The sequence below is a fragment of the Danio rerio genome, chromosome 5 (assembly GCF_052040795.2).
Source record: "Danio rerio strain M-AB ecotype USA chromosome 5, GRCz13ab, whole genome shotgun sequence".
Taxonomy (NCBI): Eukaryota; Metazoa; Chordata; class Actinopteri; order Cypriniformes; family Danionidae; genus Danio; species Danio rerio.
In genome coordinates, this window is record NC_141025.1 from 45,619,565 (window position 1) to 45,632,334 (window position 12,770).

At 36.1% G+C, this 12,770-nt stretch overlaps 1 protein-coding gene across 4 annotated transcripts in view; it reads right to left on the minus strand.

Moving 5' to 3' along the window:
• The window catches only part of si:ch211-204c21.1, a 65,403-nt gene extending 52,951 nt beyond the window's left edge, over positions 1-12,452 (minus strand). For all 4 annotated transcript variants that reach the window (XR_015491563.1, XM_087253958.1, XM_087253957.1 and 1 more), the window contains exon 1: positions 12,305-12,452. The gene's annotated coding sequence lies outside the window, so the exon portion shown is untranslated. The remainder of the gene's footprint in view (positions 1-12,304) is intronic.
• Between the last annotated feature and the right edge of the window lie 318 nt (positions 12,453-12,770).

Sequence of the window (12,770 nt, forward strand, 5' to 3'; positions counted from 1 at the left end):
GTGACAAATTCAATCGCGTTTACACATTATATATCCATAAGCACTACATAATCTGTGTAAATTATTCCGCCTAAATAGTCTAACTTAAAACAACTACATGGCATCATGCACTGAACTGGACAGTTTCATCTAAACAGACAGTTCATGCTCTTCTGCTGGCCAGTAAAACTCAGTGAACCGTATATTCTGTCCAACCATATGGCCACCATATGAGGCAGAAGATGTGTGTAAATGAGGTCATGTACCTTTAAAGATTTCTCACTCTTCCTCACACAACTTTAGTACTTCCTGGTCAAAGCACAAGAAAAACATCAATATTTGCTCATTCACGCTGGCCTAAGAAGACCTCTTAAATCTCCATTTTCTTCAGCCGGGCATTTCAGCAGGCCTTCAGTACTTGATCCAGCAGGCAGAGAGGGCCAACAATGGGTATTTAAACACCATCTTTCCTCTTCCCTGTCCCTGGCCCCAAAGGCTGTAACTTAACTTCAGCTATGGAGTATGTGTAAACATGCACATGAAAAAAAGGAAAGCCAAGACACATCCCTTTCAGCTCAATGCCAAGAATCTGAGGTAAACACACTGGACAGACACAGTTAGTAGTTAGAGCAACGGTCCCAACTCGTTCGAATTTACCAAAACACAAATAAATCAGACCATGTGCTTAATACAAATATTAGAAAGCTATACAATAATACTTCTGTGTACACATCAAACAAATGTAATGGCTTTATGGCTGTTTGTTTTCCTCAGTGTCAGTATAGGGAGCACTTTGCACTTTTCAGCACTGTGCACTGATGCTTAACCTGGATGTCCACGTATGACTCCCTGTTTGAAACTTAACACAAGAGCATCCAATCAGTGTAATATGTAATACACAACTAAGCACATCATGAATTAAGAGCACATCATAATGAATGTGCATCCTATACTTACAGAGTTTATGTGTGCACAAAAGCTATGAGGATACTTTTGTGCACACATAAAACTTAAATAACAATAATAAAGTTGCCATTTAAGTTTTATGTGTGCACAAAAGTATTGTCATAGATTCATAATATGCTGATTTATCCACTTGTTTTGAGTGTTTTGATGTTTTTTTTTCAAACAGGTCTGGACCATTGTTGTCTATGGAGGATGAGAGTGCTCTCAGATTAATTCTAAGCTATCTTAATTTGTGTCCTGAAAATAAAAGAATGTCTCAGGGGTTTGGAATGTTTGTGTGAACTGACCTTTTAAGAGCAACCAGAACATTGAGAGCAACAAATTAAAATGTACACAGACAAAATAAATACTCGTGACTCTTGATGATACATTTAGACCTGTATAAGAAACTCAGGGTTTGATTATTTACAGAATTACAATTTTTGAATGAACTAACCCTTTAAAGGGGTGGTCCAGAGTGTTTTTTAGGGCTTGGTTGTGTTTATAAGATTAAAAGCAAAATGTGCTCATCCTTTATTTGTAAAAATTCACACTTGATTATATACAGTTAATCAACTAACATGGAAATAACTGTCATATTTCCTAGTTCCTCCGAAAGGCCCGCCAACAAGAGGCTCTGATAGGTCAGCTAACATAATGTGCTGTGATTTGCGAATTGGCTCCACATCACCAGGAAACGTGTCATGCCTGTAATAGCTCATGCTATGCCTCTGCTGCGTAAATACTGTCAGTCAGAGTTGCTGTTAGCCGTATCGGTTTGAGCCTAAATCTGACAGAAAATGAGGAGGACACAGCTGAACCTCATGCCTGCTCTCTACAATAAAATTTATTTCTAAAAGTTTCTTTCACATATATTCAGGTTATAAGCATGTGTAGGTAATATGAAGCCTTCACATATCTTTTGAGAGTTCGTTATTTGAGATGTAGAACTCAGGGAAATCGTCCGCATAGAGAGCAGTGTTGCCAACTTAGCGACTTTGTCGATATATTTAGCGACTTTTCAAACCCTCCTAATGACAAAATTTAAAAAAAAGTGACTAGCGACAAATCTAGCAACTTTTTTCTTTGTTACTGGAGATTTTTATAAACTGTCATTTGTCCATACTTTACTGTCCCTATTCTTCTCAACATGCTGCAGGGGATGCCGCTGGACCCTCCCCTGCCTCAGAGCACTGACAGGTGGTCCAGTCCTCGTACAGAAGCCTCACCCACCTGCAACCTGACAGCAGATCACCCCTCTGCGTACCGACAGCAAAAGATTCAGCACTGGAAGTGTGAAGGTATTTCCCTTGTACAGTCAAATCGACCTGCTTTCCCTTTATTTTAACAATTTATCTTGACCGTTTATTCTTTTCTTGTTCACAATCACAGATATTTTAAGTGAGAGTTTCAGAGCTTGTCGGAGGTTATTAAGTCTGGGAGATTACTGCAAATTCACAACACACCTATACTGATATACTGTATTCAAACAGCTTGGTATTCAAACATTCATGCTTACATAAAACATAGTGCAAATATAAATACCTTTTTATTGACCATAGGCTGTTAAACAGAAATGGTGGAATGTGATGACGCCAGTAATATGCAAATTAACAGATGACATAATCTAGCGACTTTTTGGGCAGAGCTTAGCGCTTTTTCATTGAAAATAGTTGCCAAAAGTGATAGAAAGACACTGCAGTGCTGGTGAAGATTGTGTGTGTTTGCAGCAGTTTGACTGATAAATATGAATTTGTAGCTAAATTGTTAACATGCCAAACAGCATTTCCGGTTGTTAAAAATCCTTGTTTATGTCCTTGCTACAACATGCTGTTAATGGTAGAAACTGTGCATCTCATTGATCAATTTTACAAATAAAAACACTTACAGGTTGTGGATCACAATCCACAGCTTCGTCTATTATGGTTGGTGCTGCTCCTTCTTTGAGGAGTTTTTAGCCAAATTCAGCGCTAAACAGGGGGAGATTCTGGAAGGTGTGCTTTGTCAAATGGTAGCTATATATATATTTATAATACTCTGGAACATAATTACAATTAAACTGTAAGTGCTTCTCTCTTTGTGTTGTGTCCTTTAAAAGCCCAAATACAGAAACAGAACAAGCTCTGTGGAAATAGCAGCATCTGGACAAATTTTAGCTTTCTCTGCTATAACATTACAGCACCTCTGGCCATGCCCCTTACCTGCGCGGGGTGTCCGCACAAGGTGAATGCACGTAACCTGAAGTGTTTGTGATCTAACGTGGATGTATTTTTTTGTAGTTCCCTAACTTCGTTTTTTGTAGGCTTTGCTAATCTAACTCTGTAGAAGCCAAGGTCTCCCTTTGCATTGAACTTTGAGCATCTTACATTTAGTGATGTTGTTTATGTTCACACAGCTACATTACACATCAACTAAAATTTAAAATATGATTTCATAGTGGACCACCCCTCTAAATTACATTTAACTAATCATCAAACAATTTCACTGAAAAATATAAATAACTGTACATCTTGATCGGTGAGTAAATCAACAGCAAATTTCCATTTTTAGGTGAACAACTCTTCATTTTAACTTCCCAAGTAAACATGCACATAAAAAAAGGAAAGCCAAGACACTTCCTTCTCAGCTCAATGCCAAGAATCTGAGGTAAACACTCTGGACAGACACAATCTCCAGGGGTGTGTTGTCAGTTGTCAACAGGACACTGGATAACTAGCAGGAACACGCAGGGCACTGGCAACAAAGGCCTGATTGTACTCGTGCCACACGCAGGATCAATCAATGTATTTAATGGCCTCAGAACACCTCCACATTTCAGAGCCAGTCGGTCACAGGCTGAGGATAATGAAGTGTCTGAAGATGGAGATCAGAGCAGAAGCCGATCACAGAGCAGGAGGCTAAGGTGATAATGATATTGATTCTGGTATCATTTTGCAATTCAGATGTAACATGCGGTTGGCCAATTATTGTGTGACCCTCGTGGCTTCGGATTGCCATGGTTGTCACGGCAACCCTTGACAGGTATGGGCAACCCTTTTCATAGCGCTGCACTTACAGGCTGGCTTTGCACAGCAAACACACAATCCATCATCCAAGACACATAATCAAACAAAATGAGGCAAGCCGCACACTGCACACAAAGCCTCAGAAGATGAAATGTTAAACAATTACGATTCTCTTTCAAAAGGAGGGATTGATTACACTGAGAATCTGAAGCAAAATCAACCTAATTAGTATTGAGTGTGATGTAATTTTGAAAGAGATGAATATATTAGGCAGCAAAAGCTGATTTAAAAATATATATATATATCTATAATGATGAAAAGAATCTAAAAAAAGAAGAGCTATACATGTATTATATACTATTTCAACTAGGCATGGGACAATAACCAGTTTCAAGGTTTACCATGGTTTGGAAAAGGTTTTAAAACCACAAAAATGTTCTGTGATACCGTTCCTACAGTCTGTGTAAAGTTTTTTTTTTTCTGTGTTGTAAAGTAATCTGTGTTTGTTAAACTAATAAAGACAGCAGAAGTCAATGATTGATTCTAATTATTTAGCCGCACACGTTCACTGCTCCAAAATGTTATAAGAGTTTTCTAAAATATAGTATATTGTGTTCAGTGGTAGGGGAGTTGTTGGTTTTTTACCCAGACATTTAAAAAGAATTTATTTTAGAGCAGTGATCACAATACTCTGATACTGTAAAACCGTGGTATATTTATATATATATATATATATATATATATATATATATATATATATATATATATATATATATATATATATATATATATATATATATATATATATATATATATGATAATTACAACCCAAATAACAAAATATCTCTGGCCCTGCTCTTGCCCACACAATCAGTTTTTGCTTAGGCCCCATGCTGCAGTGAATTACGGTACATTACTGGACCAAGTCTGACTTCTAGACAAGGGCCAAACAGGGACCACATCCGGGCCAACTCTTAGCCAAGTTATTTACCCATAACTTAGCCAGACAGGTATGTTGGTGTGTCACCACTGCAGTGAAATTGATAAACCCATGAATCATTGTGTTTTAGGCATGTTTGGGGAGTCCTTTTTCTCGAAGCCACCTGATTGGTAGAATTATTTTTCTTAATTTGAAAATAATAAAAATGTATTTTAAATGTGGGTCAAGATAGGTCAAACTTACATGGCCCACATATCAATTATTAACATCTGGGCCAAATACTACATTTTACATCTGGCCCAAGTATTTTGTTCCACCTTAAATACGGTGCCACCACTGCCAAACCAGGGCCATGTTTGGCTCACATGCTGTATGCCAGTGAATGCCTGCTGTGCCAGAATTATGCCAAATCTGGGCCAGAATTCTTTGCTACCTGGGAAATGTTTACTGAGAAACAAATCTGCATGTCTAATGGATTTCTGAAGAAGAAGAATGTACACTGAATAGTGAATACTGGAGTAATGATGATAAAGACTCAGATTTCATCAGAGAAGTAACTTACGTTTTAATTTATATTAAGACAAATACAGGTCACACTTTATTTTGATGGTCCGTTTGTTGAATTAAAGTTACATTGCATCTACATGCCAACTAATTCTCAGTAGATTATAAGTAGACTGTTAAGTTGGGGATAGGGTTAGTGTAAGTTGACATTTACTTGAAAAGTTTCTTATAGTGAGTTAAATGTCGGCTGAAGGAGCAGCATCAACAGATACTAAGCAGACAGTCTACTAATACTAAAATGGACCATCAAAATAAAGTGTTACCCAAAACAACTTGTTGACATAAAATAGATGCAGGCAAGAATATACTAATACAGTAAAATTTTAATACTGAATCCACACCAACAAGAATTTGTTCACATACTGGACATCACACATTTTCCAAGGCTGTAGTACATGAAAAGTAATAATGTTTAAAATGCTCACTTCTCAATGTATCATCAAGGGTCACAAGTATGCAGTTTGTCTGTGTACAACATTAGGCACATTCAAATCAAGACTTTAAACACATTTGTTTAGCTGTGCCTTTACTAAACAGGCACTGTGCTTCGTCAAACAGATCGCACTATTGTGTCTTTCTTTTCGTTTTCATTGTTTTAAGACCTGTTTTGACACATTTTAATCTGTGCTTAATCATTTATGGTCTTGGTTTTAATTTTCTTATATCTGTCTTTTTTTCATGTTTATGTAAAGCACTTTAAATTACCATTGTTTATGAAATGTGCTATATGAATAAACTTGCCTTGCCTATATATTTTATTTTTTACTCTCAACTTTCTAGTTGACGTTAAAGGGTCAGTTCACATAAACATTTAAATTATGTCAATAATTACGTATCCTCATGCCATTCCAATCCCCTGACACATTCTTTTATCTTCAGAACACAAATTAAAATAGTTTAGATGAAATCTGAGAGCTCTCTCATCCTCTATAGACAGCAATGGTCCAGAAGAATACCAAAAAAACAAACAAACTCCTTAATATAGACTATTTCTTCTCCTCGGTGTCAGTATATTCACCAGAACTGTACACTGATGTACACCCCAGATGCCCACGTGTGACTTCCTAAGGACACGCATTAAGAGCACACCCTCGTGAATGTGCACTACATACTGACAGTCAGGAGTTTTGAAAAAAAGATTGAAAAAATGTTGAATAAAGTTGTTTTTGTTTTATGTGTGCACAAAAGTCTTCAAGTACCAAAGCCTTATGGTCTGTTTGGAGAATTATTTTGTTATTTTTCTAGCTTGAACAAGTCAGGACCGTTGCTGTCAATGAAGGATGTGAGAACTCTCGGATTTAATCCAAAATATCTTAATTTGCATCCTGATGCTGAACAGAGATTTCAGGGGTTTGAGAGAACATGAGGGTGAGTAATTCGAATTTTCATTTTTGGCAGAACTAACCCTTTAACTCACATTTTATGAATCACCAAGGACAGTTTTAGCTAAAAACCTTCTTTAATGTTACACTGAAAAAGGTCACCAACATTTTGATTGGCCTCAGAAAGAGTAAATTAAAAGCAAATTTAAATTTTTAGGAAAGCAATCCCTTCTTTTAACGGCCTGAGCTACAAATGTTACCAGAAGACAGACCCTGTTTATTAATTCCTGACCTAACATGAAGGTTAGAGGTTGCGCAATATTTTCTTACAGGAAATAATTACACAGTTAATCTTGAGGTCCCAGCATGAGGTCCCATGGTAAGTGGAGTGTTATAAAAGTAAAAACATTTAAAAAATGCTGTAAACCATAATTTTAGCCCTCTGTTTGTGTGGTCGTTCAGGTGTTTCAGACCTGCTACAAAAGAGGCATTATAAAATGTGTAGTATATAAACAGCCCAGATCCTGAGTTCATAGTGACACAACAAACTCTTTATGGAACACTAAGCAAAGGTAAATTCTCTATTCTCACTGTAATTAACTTCATCTCGAGGTAGGAGACCAGCATGTACTGTAAGCTTTTTGATTCAACCTTTGCTGAAATGATGTGTAATGGATTGAATTGAGGACAAACGGTGCGGTAAGCCACGGGATTTCTGCATGAACAGACTAAATACTTTTGTTTTATACACAAACCTTGAACACAGTGTTCTTACACAAGATTGAAGTATATTATTTGTAAACCTAAACTGTGTGTAGTGGTAGAAAAAGCAAAACAGAGTGTTTCAGTGAAGGCTAAACGTCTAAATTCTGCAGTATGGCGACCTATGAGTCCCATGGATTCTGTAATGAATAATATAGTCGTCAAAAGTTTGTCCTGTTGTGGGTCAAAGCCTCATGTAACAGGGCAGTCAGTGTCCCTCTAGTTGTTCCATAAATACTGCACATAGCTTCAATAAATTTTTTTAAACACGCATCAGAAGGTGTCCTGCTTAATTGTATTGTGTTTGTTTCTTAATATTTTATATTATTATGAAAATGATTAACAGAAGTCATCTAATAAAATGTCTTTCTTTGTAACTTTTCCATGGAATTATACAAAAAAAAAAACAGACACAAAAATATTTTCAGACAAACTTAAAACAAGAATCATTTAGACACATGTTAAAACACTCACAAAACAATAAAATATATATAACTATATATATAATATTAACTTTTTTGTTTTAGCATAATATTTTTGTACAATATTAAAGTAGACCATTTACTTGAATTAAATATGTTTTCTATGTAAATAAAATCACATTTGTCATCATTTTAATTAGATGCAAATACCATAAATAAATCATATCAAAGCTATATACAGTTGAAATCAAAATGATTTACCCTTCTGTAAAATTTTCATTCTTTTAAAAATATTCACAAGTGTTTCTTAATGGAGAGATTTTTCCCAACACAATTTAAACAATCCTTTTAATAACTAATATCTAATAAATCATTTCTGTCTTTGCCATGAAGACAGTACATAATATTTTTCCACTTCTTTTGCAAGATACAGTACGTGTATTCAGCTTAAAGTTCCCCTGCAGGCACAGGACGTCAACATGTCATCATATTGAAGTTGTACCCCAATGTACCCCAATGTCATGGGGACATTGGATTTTGTTTAGAAATGGAAATCGGGTTCCGACGTCAGGCTGACGTCAATGTTCAACCTAAAATCAACCTAAAACCAACCAAATATTAACATCTAATTATGTTACACCTTGACGTTGTGTGGACATTACCACTATGAGATCTATCAGACGTTGGATTTTGGTCACTTTTCAACACAACCTGTAATCATAAATATCAACGTAATTTGACATTGTTATTGGACATCAAAATAAAGCTGTCCTTAGATGCTGACTAGACATTGAATTTTGGTCAACTGACATCATGACCTAAATCTAACCTAATAGTCACGTCTTATGATGTTGTTTGCTTGCTGGGTCAATTTAAAGACTACCATATTATGTTAAGTAGGCAAGGCAAAAACTGTCAATTTTGACTTCAACCATAAGCTGTTTTATAAAATAATTGGAAAGATTCATTAAAAGAAAAAAAATATATATACATATAGTTGAAGTCAGAATTATTAGCCCAGCTGAATTATTAGCCCCCCTTTTTATTTTTTCCCCTAATTTTTGTTTAATTGAGATTTTTTCAACACATTTATAAACATAATAGTTTTAATAACTCATCTCTAATAACTCATTTATTTTATCTTTGCCATAGTGTGAAATATTATTTGCTCTGTTAAACATCATATGTAAAATAATTAAAAAGAAAAGAAAAGTCAAATGGGGTTTAATAATTCTGACTTCAACTGTGTGTGTGTGTGTGTGTGTGTGTGTGTGTGTGTGTGTGTGTGTGTGTGTGTGTGTGTGTGTGTGTGTGTGTGTGTGTGTGTGTGTGTGTGTTTGTGTGTGTGTGTGTGTGTGTATTGGTATATATTGTTGCATATTACAGTTTGGAAGAACATGAGGTAAATACACTTTTTCGGATGAACTGTCTCTTTAAAATACTAGACCTACTGTAGTAGATATACAAAAATCAAATACTTCTATAGCTGACACACTGCACCACGTTTTATTTTTTTCTCTACTATAGAATCAATGAAAAATCTGAATTTCTTTTTTTTAGCAGAGGGGAAAGTGCAGTACAAACAAATTCTTAGGGCAAAGGTCACTTACCTCAGCATGTGGCCACCACAGTGAAATACCACTCTACACATAAAAACAGCCATGACTTCTCTACTGACCTATATATGTCTACGATGAAATACAATAGCGGTCCCTTTTGTGCAATAAAATGTCACCGAAACAAGAAAAACAGCAGAGTCAGCGGAGAGGAATCTTATAAAGGTTCAAAGTGATGGAAAGTCGCCTTTGTTTTTGGATTCTCCACTTAAATATGCTGGTCTTTGATGAACCGAGAAGGAGGAGGAAAAGGTGCTGATAGCATTTGAAGAGTTCAGAATGGAGGACAGAAGAGAAACTGCGCTGAGTGCCAACATCTGGTTCCAGTAAAGCAGCACACATTGTACCAACAGGAGAAAGAAGAATGTCCTGACGCGAGTCATAGCCAGCATCATTTCAAAACGGCAATTCACATTCTAAAACTGTAAAACACGGTGTTGGCTCCATGTCCTTGGTAAAGTCATTTACACTACTTAAGTAAAAGCACATTTTCTGTGTTCGGTAAGATGGAAAGCATCTGTCCATGACCAATGTGGGGAACAAAGACACTTTCGTTCAACGTTTCAAACAGGCTTTTATTTTCTGCCTGCATCAAAGTCAGGCCAGTAAAAGAAGGTTACATGTTCACTCTGCATTTCCAGCTTTGTAAAAGGAACAGGAACGTATTTACTGTGGCATTTCCTCCTCTAAAAGTACCATGGGGGATGGTGAAGTAAACGGGATGAAAATGCCATGCATGGAAAGGAAGAAATGGTACTGCTAAAGTGACTGAAATTACTCTTGTCCTCTCATCACTTTTACTTCAGCAGTCCTGACGCTTAAAGGCTTAGGGTTTCCAAGACTTGCACTGCCATAAAGATCAACCGGGAGTTAATGACAAACATTCCCTTGAACTGAGATCATACCTGCAACCACAAGTATATGGACTCACCAAAGCTAGTTAAAATAGCACAGCACTCCAACGATGTGTTTGCTGTAAATAATGAGAACTATTATTTAAGCTCCTACTATATACATATCTACATATGAGGTCATTATCACTCTCAGGACTCCCGTGGTTCGTCTGGGAAGTGTAAAAAAAACGTTGTAGAAATTATGTTTATTGGGAAAATATTGAATCAGAATTATTTAAGTGAGTTTTTATTTTTATTCTAAATTTAAAAAGTTCCATTTGTTCCTGTTTTGCTTAACATTCACACTCATTTTTAAAGCAGAACAACTACTAATTGGATTATATGGGGGCTGTTGATGAGTGTGGTGGATTAAGACATGATTTACAGCACTTCTGCAGAACCTAAAACAGCATTTTAAGTTAGAAAATAAACACGAATCTCACTTCAAATAATCATTAAATCACACAAATCTAATAAACTTGTTGATAGCAGTAAATTACTCCATATAAAAGTACAAGAAAAGGTTGAAGAATGCGCTCAATGAATATTTTGATAATTTATGAACTAGATGCTTATTATAATTATAAGCAAATAATGGTACCAATATGAGTTATAATATAAGAGAAGAACATTGAAGGATGCTGAGGGATGACTCTCAACTTTCTCAGATGAGATGGCTTCTCTTCAGGCCACTGTATATGTATATGTATGCTTTATATTTTGTCAAAGAACTTAGTTAAATGAATGAAATTGTGATGGCATTTTTATCAGTCGAGAATATTGCAAATAAACAAATAAAGACCTGCTGCGAAAAGATCGATGTATTGAATCTTCTTTGTATTTTGTAATTGTATTTTAATGCTTGTATTGAATTTTAATGGGCAACATTGTAACTAGTAAAAGGACACTTAAACACTGTCACAGTAACACAGTAAAAGGACTCTTAAACACTGTCATTTTTAGAGATACTTTTGGTTTTTGTGTTGATTTCATATTTTAGCTGACCCAGAGTTCAAATTTGGATGTTTTGAGGGGTCTTGTTTGACAACTATTCAAATAAACAGCACCAACAAAACAATCACAAATTAACTTTGTTTTTATTGAACCAAATCTACCAAATGTGATCACACCTTACACAATTTGTAGTAAATCAATCTTTAAAAAAGACACAGATGAGCTCTAAATGTTTCTGGATCTCGTCAAATGAATTAAAATTCTAATAATGCTATTCTTTCTTTTTTTGTGTTTTATTTAAGGTCTACCATAGGGAAGCTATTTACTAGATAAATGCCATTGAGTGTGGTGTCAACATGATGCTGTTTGATATTGGATGTGGTCACTGTTGAATGCAAACATCTGTGAATATAGGTCAGACCAGCAGCCAACATCAGGGTCCTATCAAGCTCTTTTGCAGCGCATTTGTCACGAGAACCAACAGGTCCTATTTGCAAACAAAAAAGGTCTGCGATATGTTAGACACAGACCCTAATGAAAGATATCTCTTCTATATACCTGTTAAACTTGATGTTTTAGTAATATACCGATGACTCAATGGTCAGTTAATTAGATGACTTTTATTGAAACCCACAATTTTACATTTATATAGGCTAAAATAGCATGTTTTCACTGTACTGTTAATCTGTAAAAATCCTGTAAGGCGGTACAGCGACAGGCATGAGGACTTTAGACAGTATGAGCTTCTGCTGCAGTGAATGGAAACAGATAAATAAATTAAATAATAACCTAATACATTATATACATGTAACGGCCTCTTAAAGCACGGGGTCCATAATAATACCAAAATTGTTAGGTTTTCTGACACAGTATTCGTTCAAGGAAAACGTGATAGTACTCACCTACGTGGAGACAGTAAGCGGAGCTCGCATACTCCGAACCGGCGGAGAAAACGCGGCTTGACGAGACAGTCGACGCGTGGCCGGTAGTGCGGTATATTCCCGTGATGTGGCTGTGAGATGTTGACGCTGAAGGTCTTATTCCCGGGATGTTGGCAGCTCTCTGGAATGCGCTCCGATGTTACTGCAGATTCGGTAACTCCCCCTCAAAGTGAAATTTAACCCTCTAAAGACCGGTTTCACTGCGTCCCGAGCATCACACAACACACGATTCGTGTCAGCCAGTGCTCCTTATGGCATCCCACTTGCTGTTTCCTACTCCTGCGGTTTTATACCGTGTTAGTTTATTTATTTATTTATTTTTTTTTCTGGATAAATGACGTTCAGTTGTGCATTACAGCACACCACTGCTGTTTCCAGTCAATGAAATTATGCAATACTTTACCGTCAACAGACTGTACAAGCTGTA